This window comes from Bos taurus, chromosome 4 (genome assembly GCF_002263795.3).
Source record: "Bos taurus isolate L1 Dominette 01449 registration number 42190680 breed Hereford chromosome 4, ARS-UCD2.0, whole genome shotgun sequence".
Lineage (NCBI taxonomy): Eukaryota > Metazoa > Chordata > Mammalia > Artiodactyla > Bovidae > Bos > Bos taurus.
In genome coordinates, this window is record NC_037331.1 from 53744125 (window position 1) to 53767500 (window position 23376).

Consider the following 23376-nt stretch of genomic DNA (forward strand, 5'->3'; position numbering starts at 1 on the left):
AAAAAATGCAGAACTCAAATTCTGAAATACATTCTTCCATTTTTCTTTTTAGTACACACAGATTCTCAAGTTGACTTGAGCAGTCTATCCTGATCCTGCACAAGGACATAAAGTTCTGACATTAAGAAGCAATCCCACCAATAATACTGCCCTTTCTTAAGTTTTAATAATTGTCCTTTATTACCTACATCTGGAGAAGGCAATGGCACCCCACTCCAGTACTCTTGCCTGGAAAATCCCATGGACGGAGGAGCCTGGTAGGCTGCAGTCTATGAGGTCTCTAAGAGTCGGCCACGACTGAGCGACTTCACTTTCACTTTTCACTTTCATGTACTGGAGAAGGAAATGGCAACCCACTCCAGTGTTCTTGCCTGGAGAATCCCAGGGACAGGGGAGCCTGGTGGGCTGCCGTCTACGGGGTCGCACAGGGTCGGACACGACTAAAGCAGCTTAGCAGCAGCAACCTACATCAGGCTTCCCTGGTGGCTCAGATGGTAAGGAATCTAAATGTCTGCACATTAGAATTCCTTGAAACCTATGAATGCCCTTGAAAAAGTGTATTTAAAAACAGCTCTTATAATTTAGGGTAATTGGCAGTTTGATTTTGTTTGTATTAATTTGGGAATATAACTGAGAAGACCTTTTTTCTGTATCATTTTATAGCTCAGTAAATTTAACACAACAGTACAAAGACCCCTGTGAAAATAATTATTGCGTGCTTATTTACAATGACTCTGATGTTTCAGGATCAATTTCCTCTGGCTATACTTTTTCAGTCTTTTTCTCAACTGACTCTCCCAAATTCACTTTCCCTTGGACAACACTTTTCCACTGAGGGTTAAGAACCTCACCGACTGTGTTTTGGGACAGGCTTCTAAGTGTTCAGGACCATTAGTTAAAAGGTATGTTAATATCTAAAAGGGGGCATGTTAACACCTGCAAAGACAGGCTCAGAGCATGGATACTGTCCTGCTAGATGGGGTCGGTGATGGCCATGATCCTTTGAAGGCCTTTGCTCAATAGTAATGACACAATCTCTTTGTTTGGTTTGGCTCCAAGGGCAAGGAAGTCTTTGGACTCTGTTTCAGCTTCTTTGTGACATTTGGTATCTCCCTTATTGACTTTCTACCACTAATATGGTAGAAAGTCAAAGTGCCACACTCTTGAGGCCTTCCTTTTTGATTTGCAAGAACCCACAGTTTGGAAGTCAGAAGGAATCCCAAAATTGTGTTCCTGCTCTAACAATTCTAGAATTTTCTAAGGATGGTTATGGGAGGGATTATGGAGACATAGAGATCAACATTTCTAAATTGTAACTAGGTATGCCTTTATGAAATAATACACAATGTACCATTAACCACTTCCCTTGGGGGTCACATCACCTATTTGGTACCTTCTGAATGTTCTAAACAACCATCTCATTTGGTTTGATGCTATTCATTTGAGTAGGATCATTTCTTATGATTATAAAATATACTCCATCAAGACCAGAATTACCATTATAAACCCCTCACCTTCACATCCCCAATACTGTCTAGTAGCAAAATGACTCTTCCTTTCTCCTACATCAGTGGTTCATCAACTCTGCTGCACATTAGAATTCACCTGAAGAACTTTTAAAAACTCTCCCACATACAATTAAACAAAATGCTTAACAATACAAGTTTAAAAGATCCATGGGAGATTCCAGTGTAAAGCAATGGTCTAGCAGTTAGTCAGGTAGAGTAGCTTTCTTATAAAGGAATCAGTGGCAGAAAAGTCTACAGTGTTTGGGACTGAAGTGGGCAGAGGAAGAATGAGATGAAGAGACAGGACTTGAGTAACAGGTGGTCTGGGAGAGAAGTGGGTGAGGGTGGGCATGATACCCATTGGTAGTCTTAATTCTTGGGGGAAAATGCTAATATTTTCTCCAATTATCAACATGTGATTGGTAATCAATGATAAAAATAGTGCCATTTATTGAACTGTCTCTCTCAAAATTCATATGTGAAGCCCTAAATCCCAGTACTCAGAACGTGACTATATTTGAGGACAAGGCCTTAAAGAAGTGACTAAGTTAATATTAGGCCTTAGGGTGGCTCCAATTCAATTTAACTGATGTCCTTAGAAGAGGAAATTCAAATATACAAAGAGACACTGGTGGTGTGCATGTACAGAGGGCAACCACATGAAGACATGGTAGGAATGCAGTCATCTGCAAGACAAGGAGAAGGGCTTCAGAAGAAACCAAACCTGCTGGCACCTTGATCTTAAACTTCTAGCCTCCAGAGCCGTGAGAAGATGAATATCTCTTGTTAAAGCCCCCTAGTCTGCATATTTTGTATAACAGTCCTAGAAAACTAACACAGACAATATAAGAAGTAATGGAATAGTAAACATGTGAAATGCTAAGTATAGATTTTATTGAATTACCAGTTCAACCTGTATTAACCTAAATAATTTTCCTATAGCTTTTCAGGGAGTCATAAAACTATTTTATGGAGTAAGCACAAGCCATTTCTCAATTGCACTATTTGTTGCTTTAGCCTTACTGAATAAACTCTACCCAACCTCCAAGTTTCACTGTAAGTCCTTGTCTTCCTGGGTGTCTTATCATCCAAATACTCAGTGTCCCTTCCTTTACCTGAATCCACAGGACTAGTGATCTATGTCATAAAGTTGGCTCCTAATCATAAACTGACCTTAGACATTACAAGAATCATCACAATCCAGTTTAACTGTCTATATATTTTGATCTTGCTGCCTTCACCAAATTATAAACTCTTCTGGCATAGAGAATACAACTGCTAAAATTTCTACATCTCCTATAATATCTGACAAAGTTCTTCCAGAAATATTGATTGATGAGTAATTCAGAGGGTTTCTACAGACACTATCATACTTTGTACTTGAGCTTAATTAAATCTCAAAAGATCAAAAACGGGATAGAAAGCAGTCTTTCTGTAATGCCTGTGTCACAATCAGCTATCAGTATTTTAATACCGATGAGCAGTCACAAATGACTTTGAGACCTGTAAACGGTTATTTTCTAATTCCAAGTGAGGTTAAAAGATGATGGATAAGGAATATATCTTAAGGGTTATAGTTAATGACCTTTTTTTTTTTTAACCTGGACACACTCCAGTGGGCCAGAAAGAAAGCATCTTCAACAAACAATATGGTGACTGGTGCTAATGATGAGATTTAAAACTTCAAAATCTCCTTAATTAGGCCCTATTCTAGTACCACTTAATAAAGTTGTGTTGGAGAAACACTGTCATTGCACAGTTTCCGATGACATAATCCGTCACAGCTCAGTGAGTCAAAACATTAGCTAAAAAAGTCTTAGGATTAGGTCACGATGTTTTACTGAACAATAAGGTAGAACTGAATTATTCCTATCCTGATTTCTAATGATTTCCCCACTTGTCTCTGTTTTTGTAGTGTGATTAAACACAGGGTGATAGCCAAGACAAAACGAGATAATTTTTCAGGGGTCAAAGTAGAAGATGAGATGGAAGATAATGAGTCAAATTTTGAAGATCTGCCTAGAAAATAGTCTTCATCTATTTTTTTAAAGAGAAGTACATCATATGTGAAGCATGAATGGTGTCGAGAATTGACACCCCAATTTAAACATCAGTAGTCAGAAGTCGTCTTCCATGCAACATATGAGATGTGTCTTCAAGTTTGCCTTAACAATGTTTACAGGAAGAAAGGAGGGTGCCGAAAGAATGTTAATCTTGATCAAATTTTATCTTTTTATTCTTTGTAACAGGTAGCTATTGCTGTGTAACAATTAAAAAAAAAAAAAAAAAAGCCCAAACACAAACCTCTGTCTCATACAGCAATAAATATTCACATCCAAGTCAGCTGAGGAAAGATTGATCTGACCCAACCGCTTTGCTTTTGACTGGACTGTCAATGCATCTCACTTCCTCTTGAGTGGCCCATCGTGTTCTCACTGCAGTGGCAAAAAGCACCAGAGCGCAAAGCTAGCCACATGCGTGTTTCTCGCACTTCTGCTTCTATCACTTCTGCTAATGTCCTGGAAAGATCAAGTCACATGGCTACATCCCAAGGGTATGGCAAGGGACTTCTGCTGTAGTGGGAAGAGTTTCAAAGTTACACGTCAAGGGAGTCAATATCGGAGAGATACAGAACTGGGGCTATTATTTCAACCTATCACACTTTTGTTTTCAATCCATTTACTAAAATTTTGATGTAGTGAACACCTGTCAGCTCAAAGGGGACTCCCTTTTTTTATTTGCCCATCACTTTGTAAACAGCTTTGCTGTTTTGTTTGTTCATGGGGGAAATGTCCATGATACGAGAGAGCCCTACCTCACCAGCAGGGTCAAATCCCCATTTGACAAACAGACAAAATAGGTGCTGCCTGTAGCTTGAGTCTGTCTTGCTAGTCCTGGTGGCTAAAGAATATTGGATGGCAGCAGCACTGTACAGAGAAGGCGATGGCACCCCACTCCAGTACTCTTGCCTGGAAAATCCCATGGACAGAGGAGCCTGGTAGGCCGCAGCCCATGGGGTTGCGAAGAGTTGGACACGACTGAGCAACTTCACTTTCACTTTTCACTTTCATGCATTGGAGAAGGAAATGGCAACCCACTTCAGTGTTCTTGCCTGGAGAATCCCAGGGACGGGGGAGCCTAGTGGGCTGCCGTCTATGGGGTCGCACAGAGTCGGACATGCCTGAAGCGACTTAGCAGTAGCAGCAGCAGCAGCAGCATTGTAAGGGCTTTCTAGTGGTTACTATGTTGAAGTCCTCATGCAGCAGTTGCACTGGGGCTGTGGCAGGAGCAACTGCAATAAAATAAATTTCTGGGATTTATTTTTTATTGCTGTAAAAACACATGAGATCTACACTTTTAACAAATATTTAAGAGCATGGTACAGCATTAAGTCCTGGTGCTGCTGTAAAAGACAATTTCTAGAACTTATTCATCTTGTATAACTTAAGTTTTATACCCAATGGAACAACACCCAAGGCCCTGGTACCAAAACTCGATGCTCTGTTTCTTGAGTTTAAGTATTTTAGTATAAGAAGAATCATGCAGTATTTGTCCTTTTGTGACAGGTTTATATCACTTAGCATAATGTCCTTCAGGCAGGATTCCCCTCTTTTTAAACTGGATATTATTCCATTGTATGTATATGCCACAATTTCTTTATCCATTAATCTGTTAGTAGATATTTATATTGCTTCCCTGTCTTAGATATTATGAATAAAGCTGCAATGAACATGGGAGTGTATCTCTTCAAGAATCCCATTTCAATTCTTTCAGTTATGTACTCAGAAATGGTATTGCCGAATCAAATGGTAATTCTATTTTTAATTGTTTGAGGAACTGCCACGTTATTTCCCATAGCAGCTGTACTCTTCTACATTTCTACCAAAAGCACATAAGGATTCCAGTTTCTCTACGTCCTTGCCCCTTGCTATCTTTCCTTGGTGTTTTTATCCGTTATCCTAACAGGTGTAAGGTGGTAACTCACGTGGTTTGATCTGGATTTCCCTGATGATTAGTGATGTTCAGCATCATCATATACCTATTGGCCATCTGTATGTCTTCCATGGCGAAACAGCTATTCAAGACCTTTGCTTCCCCCTTCTTTTTTTTAGGGTTATTTGCTTTTTTGCTATTGAGTTGTAGGAATCCCTTGTTTTGGCTATACTAATTCCTTATAAGATATATAGCTCAGTCTTTTTAAAAAAAGGTGTTGGGAAAATTGGGTATCTATAAGAAAAAGAATGAAAGTGGATGATTATCTTTTACTATACACAAAAATCAACTCAAAATGGATTAAAGATCTAAACACAAGACTTTGAACTGTTAAAACCTCTAAAAGAAGTCACAGGGGGAAAGTTTCCTGACATTGGGTTTGGCAATGATTTCTTTGATTTAACACTAAAAGCATAAACAACAAAGGCAAAATTAGACAAATGGGACTGCATCAAACAAAAGCTTCTGTACAGCAAAGGGACTACTCCACAGAGCGAAACTGCAGTCTAAGGAATGGGGAGAACATTTGCAAACGATATATCTGGCATTCGCCATCTGGCCTGAGAGGTAGTAACTTCCTCACCAGGCCAGTTTTGCATCAGAAACTTGGGCATGTTTCTTTTGCATTCTCAAAGTTTCCATGAGCCCTTGGGAATTCTTTGTTTGAACTAGCCAGAGTGGATTCTGTGAACACTGTGACTTCTACCCTGAGTAGCTATTTTATGCAGAACAATTAACAAGACTTTGTGGAGATATCAGTTAGGGTTTGTTGGGTGTAAGCAACAGGAATCTGAATTTACTTGAAGGCTCTGGAGTAGCTGACAAAATGATGAAATGTCAGCTAAAGAACTAGGGCTAAAAAAGGAATGAATGAGGGAATTTCTGAGTGTTCAGAGAGTAAAAACTGAGGGCACCAATAATGGATAAATTGTCTCTAACCTTTTTCTGTATTTGTATCATTCTGCTGAAGATTCAGTTTTGGGATACAGAATCCAACTAGCTTAGCCTGGCTCTCAGGTCCAATCCTTGAAAAGAGGAAAGAAGGAAGCCTTACTGATAGTCCATGCAAGATTTAATTTACTGGGTGGGTGGTCATTCTTCAAAAGGAAACAGGGGTGCTTTATTGTAAAATAAGGAAATGACTGTTATGTGGCAAAAACAAAAGCAAAACAAAGGCAGTAACAACAAAAACCTCAAAGCAAAACAAAACTGAGAACAGGAATAACCAAGATTAATAAGACTTTGTTTCTATTGGGAAACTCATTTTAACAGAAAAGAGTTTGCACTCAAACTTTATTAAATTATAAAAGCAGCAGTCATACGATTTAGAGCTGACCCTAAATCAATATGACCCCATCCAACTGATCTGATTATATCTGTAAAGACCCTATCAAAATAAGGTCACATTCTGAAGTTCAGAGGCACCTGAATTTTGAGAGAACACTATTCAAGTTACTATAATAGACTCAGACTTTAGAATGAGTGTGGACTTTTACTTCAGGTAAAAATCAGTTGCCCAAATCATTTTCTCATGCAGATGCAATATAAATGTATTATTTTTAGATTATCTAAAATTGTCATGCAATAAGAAAATGAATGTGATAATTAATAAAGTATGGGTATGACACTGTGGCATATCTTAATTCAGATAAGAGCAAAGTATCTACTTTAGATATCTTTTCTCAGACCTGATTTCTTTGCTGTACTCACACTCAGAGGATAGAGATCTGAAAACTTTATATATGGGCACTGAATGATTAAATAGATAATATATTCTCTGTATTAACTTACTTGTCACATACTTTTTGGACCACACAGAAATTAAACAAACCTAGCAAGTAATTCTTTGTATTCTTTTGTAGAATTCTTAGAAATTCTACCATGTTTAAACAAATTAAGCTGTTTTAAACTGATTTATGTAAAGTGTAATTAACAAATTAATACATATGAAGATTATAATGTAGTTTTTGTTGGTTTTTTGAAAATTACTGAAATTAATGGCAAAGCTAATCTGTTATATATTTCTTTTAATTAAAGTGTTTGGAATAATAATTTTTTTCTCAATTCAATATATCTCATACCATTCTTACAACTTTTTCATTTTTATATACTCAGAAGTATTCTGATATTGCTTCTGTTTTCTATGTAACATCATATTTATTCATTATAGAGAAATTGGATTATGGAGTTAGAATAATGTTTTTGTAAGACCTATTGCTTTAAAACTAAAGCTCTTTCTAAATGCTGTAATTTTCCTTTAAAATATTAAACATTCTCATTGTATTAACCAGTCAAATAGGTTTAGGGTGGCAAAAACTCATCATTATAAGGCAAATCCTAAAATACCAGCAAATCTAGGCAGTGTAATTTAGGATACTGTCTATACATAGAAGTGATAGTCTTTCTTAATTTATTATAATTTATATTAATATATGCAAGAGTAGATCATAAATTATTATATTTGTAACAATTACTTTACAGGTAATAAAATGCTCTAATTGTTTATTCAAATGTATCAAAAAACAAATGGTTTAAATAAGTCTTACTGCACATTACACATTTCATTTCCTGAGAACTTGAAAACTCAGATCTCTCAAGTGGCACAACTTCTGAAATCTAATATTGAACAAATGCCATATATTTAGCCAGCCATAAATTTCTGTCATATTTCAAGGCTCCTTCAGTTGTGGCCCTATTGGTGGGAGAGGGGGCCTTAGGGAGATTAAATTGGACCCTCCCATAATTTACAATGACCATAAACAGCTTTGGGTGGTCTCTAAGTCTAAGGCCCACTTAGACTTCCAGGCCTGTCCTGGAACTGATCTGGCTTCTGCAGGGATACTCCGCCTTCCAGGATGACACCCAGGACCAGCATAGCCAGCCTGGAACTGCTCTGAATGTGAGCAGACTCCTGCATGTCTGGCATTTTGTCCATCACACTCTGCTCCTTGAAGTGTGATCTGCATGGTCCATGATATTTTATAGAATACTCCCTTCAGGCCCTACACTATCTTGTCAAATGCCAGAGAAATTTTTCCCTCACAACAGAGAGCTAAATCATCCTTCCTGGATAATAGTGGTTAGAGACTGAGATGGTAAGGTGACCAAGCAGAGAGTTAAATGGGTACCTGGAACATTAGTGAGCACATTTCTGATTAAATATATCTACCATGAAATGCCTTCGACTTTGACCTGCACCAATAAATCCTGGTTTCTTTATAGCAAATGAAATCCTTGCACAGGTTGCTGGGTTTGTCCTCAACAGCTCTGTTTCTTCCTCAGACTATAGAATGGAATACTTTTCTCTAGAAATTAGAATATTCCTCACTAACTTGAGGGTTAACAGCAGGCACAGAAACAATGGAAAAAGTAAAAAAGTTGTCTGTCTTCTTTCCTAATTTCTCCTTCACCCTCTTAGTATGAATCCTTAGGCTTCTGTCCTTGGAGAAGGCAATGGCACCCCACTCTAGTACTCTTTTCTGGAAAATCCCATGGACGGAGGAGCCTGGTAGGCTGCAGTCCATGGGGTCGCTAAGAGTCAGACACAACTGAGCGACTTCACTTTCACTTTTCACTTTCATGCATTGGAGAAGGAAATGGCAACCCACTCCAGTGTGTTTGCCTGGAGAATCCCAGGGACAGCGGAGCCTGGTGGGCTGCCGTCTATGTGGTCACACAGAGTTGGACACGACTGAAGTGACTTAGCAGCAGCAGCAGGCTTCTGTCCTGGAAGATTTACACTTCAAATCAAGAAAAAATCATCTCCCTTCCCTGTTCAAATGAACAAATGAAAAACAATTCTAAACTATTCTCTCAGTATTTTAATATACAAGAAATTACACATAAACAAATATTTTATCTATTATTTCTTGGATTATGTTCTATGCCCTTGAATTTCTTTCTCATTTTATATTTCTGTCTCTTCCTCTTTTCCCTTTTATTCTGTATGATTCTTTTTTTTTATTTTTTTTTATAATTTGTGTTTTTTCATCAACTCTCTTAATTCTGACTGATCTTTTTTCTTAGCAGTTTCTTCTTGTTAAATGGATACTATATTTTCTTCACTCTCTATAGGATAGTAATTTAAAAAAAAAAAACAACACTATTTTCTTCACTCTCTGTAAGATAGTAATTTTTTTAAAAAACACTGTTTTCTTCCTTAAGGCATTCATTGTCTAGAGTTTACTGTTTTCACTCACTCATCTCTCTTTTTTATGCTGCCAATTGTCCTCAAGTGATTGCTAACGTATGGTTTTGGCTTCATGCACCTGATTGAATGAATGAATGATCAACTGAGGTCATTGTCACTGGTTGTCATGAGTCCTATGTGTGACTTACACTCTTCTTTGAAAGGGAGAATTTACTGCCAGTTTGGGGTATGTGGGCAAGGCGTGGGGATGGGCAGATTTCACCTGAGGGCGTGCGGATATCCTCTAGGCTAACCAGTACTAATAAGATCAAGGCCCTGATCTGAGATGGCAACTCCAACACTAGCTTCCCTGGTAGACCACCTTGTGTCTTTAGGAAGCGGGAGCCTGCAAAGTGGTTGACTTCACCTCAGTGAATACAAGTTACTCTCTCGAGATTATGGAAAAAAACAGAGGCACAGTTTTCCCAATCAATATTTTCTGGCAAAATGCCTCTTTTAATACCCAGTCTTCAGAAACATTCATCTCTCTTAATATTACATTTTTTTGGCCAATATTTTTCAGAAAAAAAAAATTTAAATCCCCCAAACTCAATGCATTTTAAACCAAATGATGGAAATGTCTTGAGATACGTTTGATTATAATTGGTAAAATCTTAGACTCATGCATAGTTTTTTTTTAAGTTTTTAAGTGTTACAGAGCATCTATACCGTGAAGTTGAGTACATGTGACTGTACTAAAAGCAGCTGTTTGTTAGTAACTATATCTTTCAGATATCAGGAAGTGCTATTTTCAGGCTTCTACATTTTTAAGAGTTTATTACTTATATGTAGTTAGTTTACTATGTTTTAGTTATGTTTCAAGAAATTGGTTGGAAGCTTTGAGTTGATACATTATAATTATTCTCAGTTAAACAATGAGAATATTCTCATGATTAATATTTCACATAGAACATCTCATTTTCAGAAATGGATTATAATATTAATTGAAGGAGGCCTGTATTAGGATTTCTATTTGGAAATTTTTCTCATCTTTTTTTAAGAATTTCTATTTTGTGTTATATACCATATATGATACATTAGTATAGCATACAAATATGTAATTCAGAAAAATAAGTGTATCTGAGCTAGACTGAGAAAGTGTTTTTTCTACAAGTTGTGTGATAGAAACAGTTGGTAGGTTATTATACCAGAGGCTAGCTTTCTCATCTCAGTCTGGGGACCAACAGCCCTGCAATTGAAGCAGGCTTCGAGTGTGAGCAACACGGCTCACTGCAGACATTCTGCAGTTAATGCTTCAGTCCTGGTAACGGTTTCTGCCCCTTCTCCCAGTCCCATTTTCCTTATCTACCAACTCTGGGAAACCACTATGTAAAACTGCTTTTGTTTCCTTTGACCCATAACTTATCATCCTCTCCATTATGATTTATCCATCATAACCCTTCCCAGACACTCATTTTTTGTTAGCTATGTCCATTCTACTCCCTTACTTCAACCCTGAATTTTAATAGGTTTATGAATTTATTATTCTCTGGACTTCTGTAGTCATTCAAAGTATTCAGGGGACAGAGAAGTAGTAATCACATGTCTCAGTCCCCTCCTCAAGCCAGACACCCTTGACTCCAGAAAGTTTGACGTGGGGTTCCAACAGGAGTGCACATCCCAGGGGCCAGCAAGACTCCTCCCCATGGTTGTTGTTGTTGAGTCACTAAGTTGTGTGGGAGTCTATTGTGACCCCATGGAACACAGCCCACCAAATTACCCATGGCCAAGAATACTGGAATGGGTTGCCATTTCTTTCTCCAGAGGAGCTCCCCTACTCAGGGATCAAACCCACGTCTCTTGCCGTCTCCTTGCACTGGCAGATGGATTCTTTACCACTCAGCCACCAGGAAGCCCTCTTCCCATTAGGAGGCCTATTAATACCAGATTACCATAATTAGTGAATACCATAATTAGTGAACGTAATATTTACGTTCACTAAAAGGCTGCTTTAGGAAAAATTTCTACTGAGAATAGGCTGCTGTTTATCTTATTCAAATATATTTTTTAAAAAACTCAATCCACTGCCAATAGCTGTGCATTTGTGGTCATCGAGGTGATTTGCCGGTAAGTCCTACACATGCCAAATTTAGGTGTATGCTTTAACCTAGAGATTTCACCCCAGTACTTAGGGAATCATCACAAGAAACTAGAGGGGAAACAAAACGAAACAAGGATGCCAAAATGGAGCAGGTAGGTCTGAATTGGATGCAGTGACAAACAATCAGGAATCATGCCGCTTTCGCTTCCCCAATCAAGATCCAAGGAGAAAGAGATGGTGTCCGTGTTCAAATTAAAATCTATGGCTCAGAACTTCTTCCTGTAGTTGAGCTCCCAGCCCAGTGTTTATTTGTGTAGATACAACCTGAATGACCTGATTCATTTCATTTGAACAACTGTATAATCGTACTACAGGAATAGAGAGACCCTTAGGGGGTTAGAAGGTGAATGGAGACTGTGGGGGAGCTGCAGCTAATTTCAATGTACAGTGGGAAATTAAATCAAGTATGACTTGGTCAGCAAAACCACATGGAGAAAGGTGGAGAAATATAAGGACAAAATCTTTCTTCCTGACCGCATTCTCAATGATAATTTGACAAAGATGCAAGCAAGGGTCCCAAATTTATGGACGAGAAAATGCCTAAGCTTTAGCCCAATGTCTAATTACAATAAGATAATGCAATAAACTATTCCAGATAAAATAAATACATGTAGAGAATAAAAACCAGGGAAAATTATCCCAGCTCTGAACCAGATACTAATGAGACCACTGTAGAAATACTACCCAGCTGTCGGAACCTTGTTAAAAGCAAAGGAAGTTAAAAGACATGAGAGAGGAAAACTTGAGTTGCAACATGATTCAAGTAACAGGGGGATCTAGTCACACACAAAAGGTTAAAATGAAGACTATGATTCCTTTTTGTGGAGAGCAACATTTGAAGGTATGGTGCAACTTGTCAAAGCAGAAAATACAGACTGTGGAGTTAATAGAACATGTTTCAAACCATGGTTCTGGATTCATCATGACCCCAGCACATACAAAAATCTCTCCACATAAAACATAGAAGTGGATTACATACAGTAGTGAAAGTTGAGAGCAAGATACCCTGATGAGTGCTGGGGACTGATTTTAGTTGCCAGGACAAAGCCAACAGCATACCAGGCTGTTCTTGTAAGTCTTGTATACATAAGATGAACACTTTCTTAAAAAAAAAAAAAAAAGTTGGTTGGTCATCATTGAAAGCCAAAGTTTGCTAATTAACAAGAAATGAAGCCCTAAAGGGTGATGTAGACATGTTTTGCACATGCTTTGTAGCAAGTCAGTTCAGCTACATGTGACCTGATGAACTGCAGATGTGATCAGGCACTGGGTAAGCATGTGGCAGGGGCCAGAGTGAGCAGAGTCAGGGTATCATGGTGGACTGCACCGGGACTGGTGGGTTAGGCTACAAAACAAAGCCATCAACAGATGTGTTATTTAAATGAAGGAATCCTTTCACAATCTGCGTGTGAATTGTGTTGTACACTTTAAATATCCTACTATTTAACTTGCCAGTTACATCTCAGTAAAGCTGAGGAGGGAAACGTCAAAGCAATCCTGTACTGTTTAATCCATCAGGACTCAGTGTATATTGAATGGCTTTCTTCAGGTATACGAGCCGCAGACCCCATCTGTCCAATGCTGAGGTCACCAAGCTTTGAGAACAGTCTGGACAGTCACCATTCTCTTCGGGTCCTGAAGAAGAGAATTGTTCCCCAAGAAGAGGACCTTCAACTCACTGCTGGGCCTTGAGCAGATTTATTCCGTTGAGCAGGTCCAATTTGAACTTGCTTCTGAGTTCGGCCATCATTGACCACATCGCCTACTACTGTATTCATAGGCCCACTTTCTTCTAATGTGGAGGCTCAGGAGAGAACAGCAGAGCTGGACACAGACCAATGCTTCTATTTCCTGTGTCAAAGCAATTGTACCCATTCTACTCAGCAGGTAGGAGTTACAGGGTCTACAAATACACCACCTCTTAAATGCACAAATTCTGCTGGTGATGCAACAATTGGCAGAGCACCCTCACCGGAAGTGGGCTCCCTGTGAGATGGTGGCCAGGCTAACGAACACACTGGCTACATATTGTTGAACACTTACTGAATTTATTTAAAAAAACAAAAAAACAATAGCTGCACTACTTGGTCTAAATGTACCTGAAACCCATGATCTATTTCACATTATAAAAAATCTATAAGAATACCTGTTACCTACCTGTTTTAACTGAAACCTCAAACCATATTAGGCTGAAATTTGATGTAAAAAAAAGTATTTACTCAGGCAGTACTGAGCCAAGAGTCAAATCCCCTCACCTCTTCCACTTGGAAGGGAACTGGAGTTCCCTTTCAGGACAGGAATAGCATCAATTCGAGTATCACATGTCATACATTGATCCTTCAGAGCTTTGAACAAAGCACAGAATATTAGTCCCCTCATTGCCCAAGAAGGATGTGTTAACCTGCACCCCTGCACGAGTGGGGACACCACAAAAGTCACCTTCCCCCGCTGGATGGGCCAGCTGCCAACTGTGAGCGGGAACTTGGTTAGAGTAAAAGATTCTTTGTCAGGAATGTGGAAATTGTGACATTAGGGACTAGCCTGGGCTAGAGGATAAAGCTTCAATGAAATTTGCAAGTTCATTTTGGTTTATATACCTGTTGGAGCTGAGACATTAAATGCAGAAGGCTTTTAATCTAGGTATTTTAAACACTACTTGATACCATGGACTAGTGTCACTCAACAGAGAGCACTTCAAGGACAGAGCTATCTCTGAACCAGAATAAGACCCCAGGAAGGCAGATTCAGCCCAGAGCATCTGGGACGGGGTGATTTCCTTTTGTTTCAACATTCATGTTTGACAGAACTGGCTTTTCTCTTTGCCCCTGCTGGAGAGCTAATAACTTCCTTCAGGTCCACCCTACTCCAGTCCCCCACACAGGCCGGCACCGCTGGCCTGATATGCAGATGTGCAGTGTGCTTATTTACATTTTCTGTCATTCATTTGCTGTCAAGTAATCAAACATAGGAACGGGTCAGGTAGGTTAGCCCGACAGAACACAACGTGGAAGAAATAACCACAGAGGAGAGGCTGCAATTTGGTATTCGAGCAAGTCACGGGCCACACAAAAAGAATACAACCCATCCCTCTCGTGTCTCAGAGAGTGCTATTCGTTCCCGAGATTTCTAAAGATGCATTCAATTCCTGCCCACATCTGAGAGTTCTACAACTGTGGCTAACATTGGAAATAAATAATCCAAATCAGCTTGGCCACATTAACTGTGAAATCCACTTTACTAGGGAGATAGAATTTACCTCAGGCCATGTAGGTCAATAGCCTTGGAGAGGGAATTCCAAAGATGAAGGCCCTTCATAGAAAATGCTCAGCCTTCAGACCTGTGTAGTTCTAAATCAGAGGGCTTAGCACCTCCAAGCCCTCCAGCTGCTGTGAGGGCAAACCCAGGAAAGAGGTGGTCATTGGATATAACCTAAATCCCCTCTCTGCTGCCTCTCCTCAACCCTTGAAACAGAATGCTGTTGAGGTCTGCTACCTTGATTCCCCCTGAAAGCAAAGAGGCAACTCATGAGGTATGGAAGCCTGGAGGGAACAAAGGCAAGCATGAACGTGTGTGAGCTCATACTTTGGCATGATGAAAAGTAGGTACTCTTCAAAAGGTCTGCTCTGTGGCAGAGGGGCTCGTTACTGAGAGCAGAGCTGTACTGCCCACACAAAGGCAAGTGGGGAGGAAAGGGGCTCAGTGAAGTCAGAACACAGACAATATGGAACCAGAGATCACCGAATCTTAAAAATCTGTCTGCTACTATCAGAGCCATTTAAAGATAATGGTATGAGCAACAAATGGACTTGGCTCAGAGAAATGTTTTCCTGTTTACTGTCTACAGGTAGCTTTCAGAAATCTTAGTTGAAAATATTTAATTTTTATCAGTCGAAATGAAAATGAGTCTCTGGTAGGGAAAATAACGGTGTCTACATCCTAATTCCAGGAACCTGTGAGTCTGTGTTTCTACAGCAAAGGCTATAGATGGAATTAAGGTTGACAGTTAGCTACACCTAAAATATAGAGACTATTCTAGATTATCTTAATACATATATTATCCAGTATAATCACAAGGATGGTTGTAGGCGGAAGGAGACAGAGGAGGGCAGAGTGATGTGAAGACTTGATCTATTTTTGCTTGCTTGAAGATAGAGGGAGAAGGCCACAAGCCAAGGACTGTGAGAGACTTCTAAAAGCTATTACAGATGAGAAAATAAATATTCTCCTAGTGCCTCCAGAAGAGAACACAACCCTGTCGATACCCTTATTTTAGTTCATTGAGACCTGTGATAAGCAGATATAAGACAATAAATTTGTGCTGTTTTAAGTCACTTAATTTATTACAGCAGCAACAACAAACTTATACAGAAACCAACAGTCAGCTTGACATGCAAATGTGTAGTTTTTGCATTCAGCTTTGTCCAGGGTAGTGATAGTCAGGAAATCAGAGTCCAGGAAAAAATTTAAAAAAGGAATTTGTTGCTTAAGTGGAAGGCATGCTACACTTAGTTGACTAGCTAGCACCTTGGTTTCATTGCCTACATTTTATGTGGTCGCCTGCTGGCAATGAGAACTTTTAGCACTTACTATCCCAGGAGAACTAACTTCCAACACATAGCTGATCCCAACATTTCTGAATTGATCCTAAAGGATGATGTGTTAAGTAAGTGGCTATTACATAGGTAAATTCTAGTCAATCAAAGAATGGGACAGTTACCTTCACCTGCCATCTTGGGTCTTCTGAATACCTGCTGCTGCTACTGCTGCTGCTAAGTCACTTCAGTCGTGTCCGACTCTGTGTGACCCCATAGACGGCAGCCCACCAGGCTCCCCCATCCCTGGGATTCTCCAGGCAAGAACACTGGAGTGGGTTGCCATTTCCTTCTCCAGTACATGAAAGTGAAAAGTGAAAGTGAAGTCACTCAGTCGTGCCTGACTCTTAGCGACCCCAGGGACTGCAGCCTACCAGGCTCTGTAGGCAGAGCCATGGACAGAAAATCCTCTGTCCATGGATTTTCCAGGCAAGAGTACTAGAGTGGAGTGCCATTGCCTTCTCCGTCTGAATACCTAAAGCCCAGCTATTGTAAAATATTTCTCTCTATACTTTCAGGGGAAAACTAAGAAAAAGATGATCTTGCTTTACTTAGATATTTGGGATGAAATTAAGGAATGTATAATAGCTGTGCCATATTTAAGACCATTTCAAAATAAAAATTGGTGTTATGGTTAGAAAAGAATTTCAAGACAAGGAAAGCTAGTTTTCCAAGTCACCAACACATTTTCCTGAGAATTGAAAACTAAATTAACTTCAGGTAGAGAAACAAGAATGGGGAAACGTACCTGAGACACAATATGACCCTGTTTCTCTTTTAAATTGAACTATTTTTCAGGTGACATGTAAATTTTTTTTTTTTAATGTAGAATTTGATCCACTTCTCTGACATTATACATTTTTAAACATAATGCACTTTTCACAGTGCCTGGTATACAACTTTGATTAATTACGGGCATCCTTTGATAGAATGACTCTACTTGAGTTCTTAGGAAAGACTAGACTGAAACTTTCCTGGCCTAACCAAGGTGGGGTTAGTTGAAGACATTAGGTCTTTTATTTGGACCCAAATGATTCTTACTACTGGTGGCCCCATTATATTTTCCAAGAAGTGGATAATGAGAATGAGCTAGTGTTAACCCAACTTAAGGATGTAAGTAAGTGAGCCCTGGGGTGTGGTCTCCTCTGAATGAGCAAGCACATTTTCAACACAATTGGCTGCCTAATCGCGTGTAGCAAACTTGGCTGATGTATTTGGATGTGTAAGCAATTATGTTTCTGCTAAAAGCCTTGGTTGGTAATGCTTTTGTTCTCCATTTCTTACAACTGAACTAACAGAAGAAATTGGAATGGAAATGGTTTTCAATATATTTTGTTTTGCTTTTTAACTTTTCATTTCAAAACATTTTTCAATTAAGCTAGCCAACTAATCCAAGGTTTATTATACCTCCAGATAGCACATAAAATAGATAACAAGGAGAAAAAGAAACACAGTGGATAATAAAAGAAGTTTTAGTAATAAAACATATTCTGATTTTTTTAAAAAAGCCTACATGTTTGCTTTAAAGCACTCCATTTAAATGTGATTAACTCTACTGAGTACCTCTGAGTACTAGCCACAGTTAGTATCAAGTATTGATAACAAGACAAGGAGTCCCTGACTTCACAAAACATTTCTTCAAGGAGGCCTTTGACAGGTATTGGCTTAATATCTGAGTCACCTGAAATTGCATGGGATGAGACTCAATGTCCAAAAAAATAGCAATAAGCTACAGGCTCCAAATATTTCTGATAACCTATCACAGTCTCCACTAAGATTTCCACATTGTGTTGCTAATTTCAAAGGTATTACCCATTGACACACTGGGGGTCAAATAAACAAAATGCATCCATGTCACTGCCTTCACCCATGTGAAAAATTAAGCAGACCACACAGAGAGAAACTTGAAAACAGCCATGTCTGTTGTAGAAATACAGAAATTAGGTCTCAAAACACTTGTTCTTGCAATCACTTTCTGCAGATACTACATGTTATGTTTCTGTAATCCAGGTAACTTTCAGATCAGATCAGATCAGTCGCTCAGTCGTGTCCAGCTCTTTTCGACCCCATGAATCGCAGCACACCAGGCCTCCCTGTCCAACACCAACTCCCGGAGTTCACTCAGACTCACGTCCATCTAGTCAGTGATGCCATCCAGCCATCTCATCTTCTGTCGTCCCCTTCTCCTCCTGCCCCCAATCCCTCCCAGCATCAGCGTCTTTTAGCACTTCAGAATTTTAACTTCAATGCGGATTTATTACTCCCTCCTTAAAATGCCTCCACGTGCAAAACCAAAGTCACACTTCACATGTAAGAAGCTGTGGAAAAATCAAAGCTCTGCATTTGAATCCAATTTTTTTGTTTGTTTTGTTCTAATTCTGCAACATTAGTGATGTCACTATAGACCTTTCCAACTCTCAAGCCCCTGTCTGATAAATGGGTAAATTTCACATATCGCAGGCTGCTTGCAAGCATCAAGTAAGATGACATAAGAATTTTCCGAAAATAGTGCCTGGGCAGAGGCTCTTCAGACCTGCAGTTGAGAGAGAACCCTACAAAAATCCATCTTTGAAAAACCAGCAGGTCTGTCCTGGTGGTCCAATGGCTAAGACTCCCTGCCCCCATGCAGGGGGCCCAGGTTGCTCTCTAGTCCCAGAACTAGATCCCACATCCCCACAAGGAAGATGGAAGACCCTGTGTGCTGCAACTATGACCCAGCGCAGCCAAATAAATCAGTAAATAAAAATATTTTTTAAAATGCTGCCTCCCAGGAAAGGAAAATTAAAAAGAAAGCAAGCAAGCCAACGGCTCTGGCATCCACGGACTCACAATGAACTGAGACACCTCTTGAAGGGCTTCGCATCTGCTCGCAGACTCACCTGCTCCAGGGTCCAGCACACAAGCGGCTAAAGGAGAGGCGTCCAGACTGAAGGAGGGTCATTTGCTGGTCTGGCCCCGTCGGCCTGAGGACAGGCATCCGGTGTGTGGGCACCTACAGGTGCCTTCCTAGAGGAGGCCGGGGGGCCGGCGCCATCTTCCCGTGCTCCTTCCGCCTCGCTCCAGCAGTGAGAGCCACCGTTTTCTTCTCCTTCTTCTTCTATTTTTTTAAACTCTAAAATTTACCGAAAGAGTTGAAATAAATACTGAGAGTAAGATTTTCAAAATATATATCTGCAAACTCTGTCCAGGAGATTTTAAGTAGCTATCCATGACACTGGATACAAGACGACTGTATTCTTAATTCCTCTGGTGCTCAGCATCTTCAAATTTAAGATTCAGCCCTCCTGGAAATTGACTTGATGCAAAGCTAGACAATGCCTGAGGAACTTTTCTTTATTTGTCTCCTTGTCTCCCTGTGAGGGCGAGAAGCGTGACGAGGAGCGGAGACCCACGGAGTTCGGGAGAGAAACCCTGATGGCGCCTGCGGACAGAGGATTCTGGGACCACTTCGGCATCCGCGGGAAGCTGGTACACGTGGTGGATTAGCACTGATTGCTCTCAGCTGAGTTCAGAAATGGGCATTCTTTTTTCTGCAATCAGCTCCTGAATTAGGAATATCTGTTCTAGAACGTGTATCCAGTGTCTCATGTGCTCCTCTAATAGAATGCTCACGTTTAAGTTTTCATCAAGAGATTGGTAAAGAGATTTTGGGCGGAGATGACTATTGCCTCTTCCAGGATGGGAAGGCTGCTGCCTTCTCAGCCGAAGCCTACTTAGAGGGCTTCCTCCAGGTGATTATGCTAAGAATTTTTGAATATGTTCTCTGAAATTGGGAGACCAAAAGGTCTGGTGCCTTACCCACACTTGAGAAAAGTAATTCTAACTGGACTCAAGCCTGACTCCCTGCTGGGAGAGCTAGAGAATGGTTAGTGACTTTACTGGAAACATTGGGGTGGTCCTGCCAGCCTGTTGCTGGGAAATGGCTGTGAGAACGTTTGCATCATGACCCTGCTGACCAGACAGTGCAATCGTGAATGGGGAGATGGGCAGGGCAGCAAAGCAAAAGAGAAGGACCATGGTCTCCACAGCCTGGCTCCAACCTGTCACAAACCTGATTTAGAGTTGGGTAGAAGGTGTTACCCAAAGTCAAGTTCAGAGTTTCGTCTAAAACATGGGACTGTGTTCTTAATGTCTTATTACGACATTATATGATATCAAAGGTCAATACAAATGTTTATTATTCAAGAGTGAGCTGATACACCATGGAACCTGCACAAGTTCTAATCTGGCACAGCAGATTGTCCTGTTAAATAAAGTTTAGAAAGGCAGTAAGAGACCAAAATGAATTACCTTTTGATTATATTCTTTGAGTTATCCTTGTTCAACCCTTAGTCACTCAAGTCTGTTTACCTGTACTGTTATTTAGAATTATGTGATTGTTTTATGTAAGGTTTACACAATTCCTGAGTCCTAGAGCAGGCTCTCTTCCAACAGTTCTGTACCCCATTAGAAATTTAATCCTCACTGAAGGATGAAGAATTTTGTGAGGTCCTTATAACATCATCTCATTTTTGGGAAGGGGTGGTGGGTGGAAAGAAGTTTAACTCTTGAATATAAATAACACATTTGGGCGATAACATTGAGAGCCACAAAGAAATCAAACTTCACATCTAGCATCTTCACCTTGACCCTGCCCAGTTGACTTTAAATACCCATGTCCCAGTGGAAGAAAAGTAAGAAGGTAGAAAGTTCTACTCTGAGAGCCTACCAAGCACAGAGATCAGTATTTACTAATCAGAATTTACCAAATGTAATATTCTCACCAATGGCACTTTTCACTTAAACTATTTTAGCACCGAAGTTTCCAGTGTGGAATTGTCTTCAGCTTCTAGATTCTATACACCAATAATGCTCTCAGGTTTTTGGCTAACAATGTGAACACTTCTCATAGTTCATTGCCATTGAGGAACCAAACAAGGATTGGCAAATCTGTGGACATTATGACCTACCACCTTTACTTTTCTCAAGGCAGAAGTCACTAGCAGGTAACGGCACATTTACCTGAATTGAAGATATGGCCTTATTATCCATGTTCAGGTATTTACTCCTAATGGGCTTCAATATCATGGCTTACCTGAGACTGGAGTTGTAGAAAATAAATTCTCTTTTGTTCAAGCCATAATTTCTGAGGTTGTGAGCATATAATATAAAAGCTTTTTCCTCCTGATTTTGAATAGGTTTCTTAGAAATAAACCTGATATGTCATTTAACTTGTTCTAAAAGGACTGAAGCCTCTTTTTAGATATCTGATCTTAATATGACCATCTCTCAAATTTTATGTATCATATGTGCTCTTAAAGTGACCCAATGATGTTTCTAAATGCTGGAATAACAATTGTACTTCCAGAATATCCCTGTTAGAAAATTAGGAGAGTCATAATTATCTGCCTAAGATGGCACCTTCAGCAGAATGACTGACACATATATTATTCATTAATAACAGCTTTAAATTTATGCAGGGAAGAATATTAATGAAATATTTCCATTTTATGGTGGCAATTACTATAAGGTTATTTCTAAAATGATGGGAAAAGGCAAGGGAAATAAATATTGCCAGTACCACACAGAACTGATTTTGCTTCAGAATGCATATTAAATTGACATTCAATGGGAACATAGCCATGAGAACCAGGTGTCAGGAATTGGAGATAACCTAGATATGGGATTATTTCATGAGATTCACATAGCTTTTCATGGCTGATAGCGAAGCCAGTTTGATCTGTAAATGATTTAATAAATTTTTTTGCTTTTCATTAACTTTGAGCTTATCTCTACTACCAAAGAGGCCAAAACTAAATAAACGCATGGCATCTGTAGCAAGCTTTTGTTATTGTTCTAAGACTTCTAACATCTAGGACTAATGCCTCCAGATGAAATGTTTCTATTGAGGTTCTGTTGATTCGATTTCTTATGGATTACTGTGCAGAGGTCCTTTCTCTGATGAAGGGCACTGAGTAGAACATTTAAATGTCTGCAGAGTTCAAGTGCAAGGATTCTCTGCTTGGTGCTCACCTCAATTTTCCTGTTTTTCTTTCCCCCAAATATGCTTTAATTTTTTGGCTTGTGGAGGATAGGTGAATATATAATCATAATAACTTTCTATTAGCAGATATGTTATTTTTAAATTTCATAACTTCTCCTTTTTTCAGCACATTTGATCAAAGAGGATTGGTAACTTCTAAATGTTGCATTTTCTATTAAGTTAAGTGTTAGTCGTTCAGTTGTGTCCGACTCTTTGTGACCCCACGAACTATAGCCCATCAGGCCCCTCTGTCTATGGGGATTCTCCCGGCAAGAATACTGGAATGGGTTACCATGCCCTCCTTCAGGGGTTCTTCCTGACCCAGGGATCAAACCAGGGTCTCCTGCATTGCAGGCAGATTCTTTACCCAGCTGAGCCACCAGGGAAGCCCAGTTTTATTAACTGCATTTTCTATAGTGTCATTTAAATATATTTAAAGGAGAAGTAAGAAGGAAGCCATATTATTTTCCCCCTATCACATGCTTCATGGCTCTAGGGCTCTGGGCTGCCTCCAAAGAGAGGAAGGTAACGGTGGCTTAGGGGCTCTCCCTCCCATAAGCTTCCCAGGTGCTATTATAGGAACAGGTAAGCTCCTCTTCACAGTCTCCCCAGATCCTCTTAAACTGAACACAAGAGAATTTGCAGGTGATTGAGAAGAGAATCATGTAACTAGTCAAGTTTCAAATGTCTGGTCAGAGTGGGAACACTGTTAAAATTTTCTTTTCATTTCCTTTTCTTCTTTATGTTAACCTCTGCTCTGCATGGGAATGTAGTCTTAAGTTAACAAAATACATTGGGTTGGGACATTTACTTTCAATAATCAATAGTGAAAAATGAACCCTAAGTTTCAAAAAATTAATCTCATGGTCACATTTCTTTTAAAACAATTTTTATCCTATGGAAAGCTCTTCAGTCAAGGTACTCTTTCATTGGGATGACAGATACTAGTAAATTATGCATAAAGTAAAAAT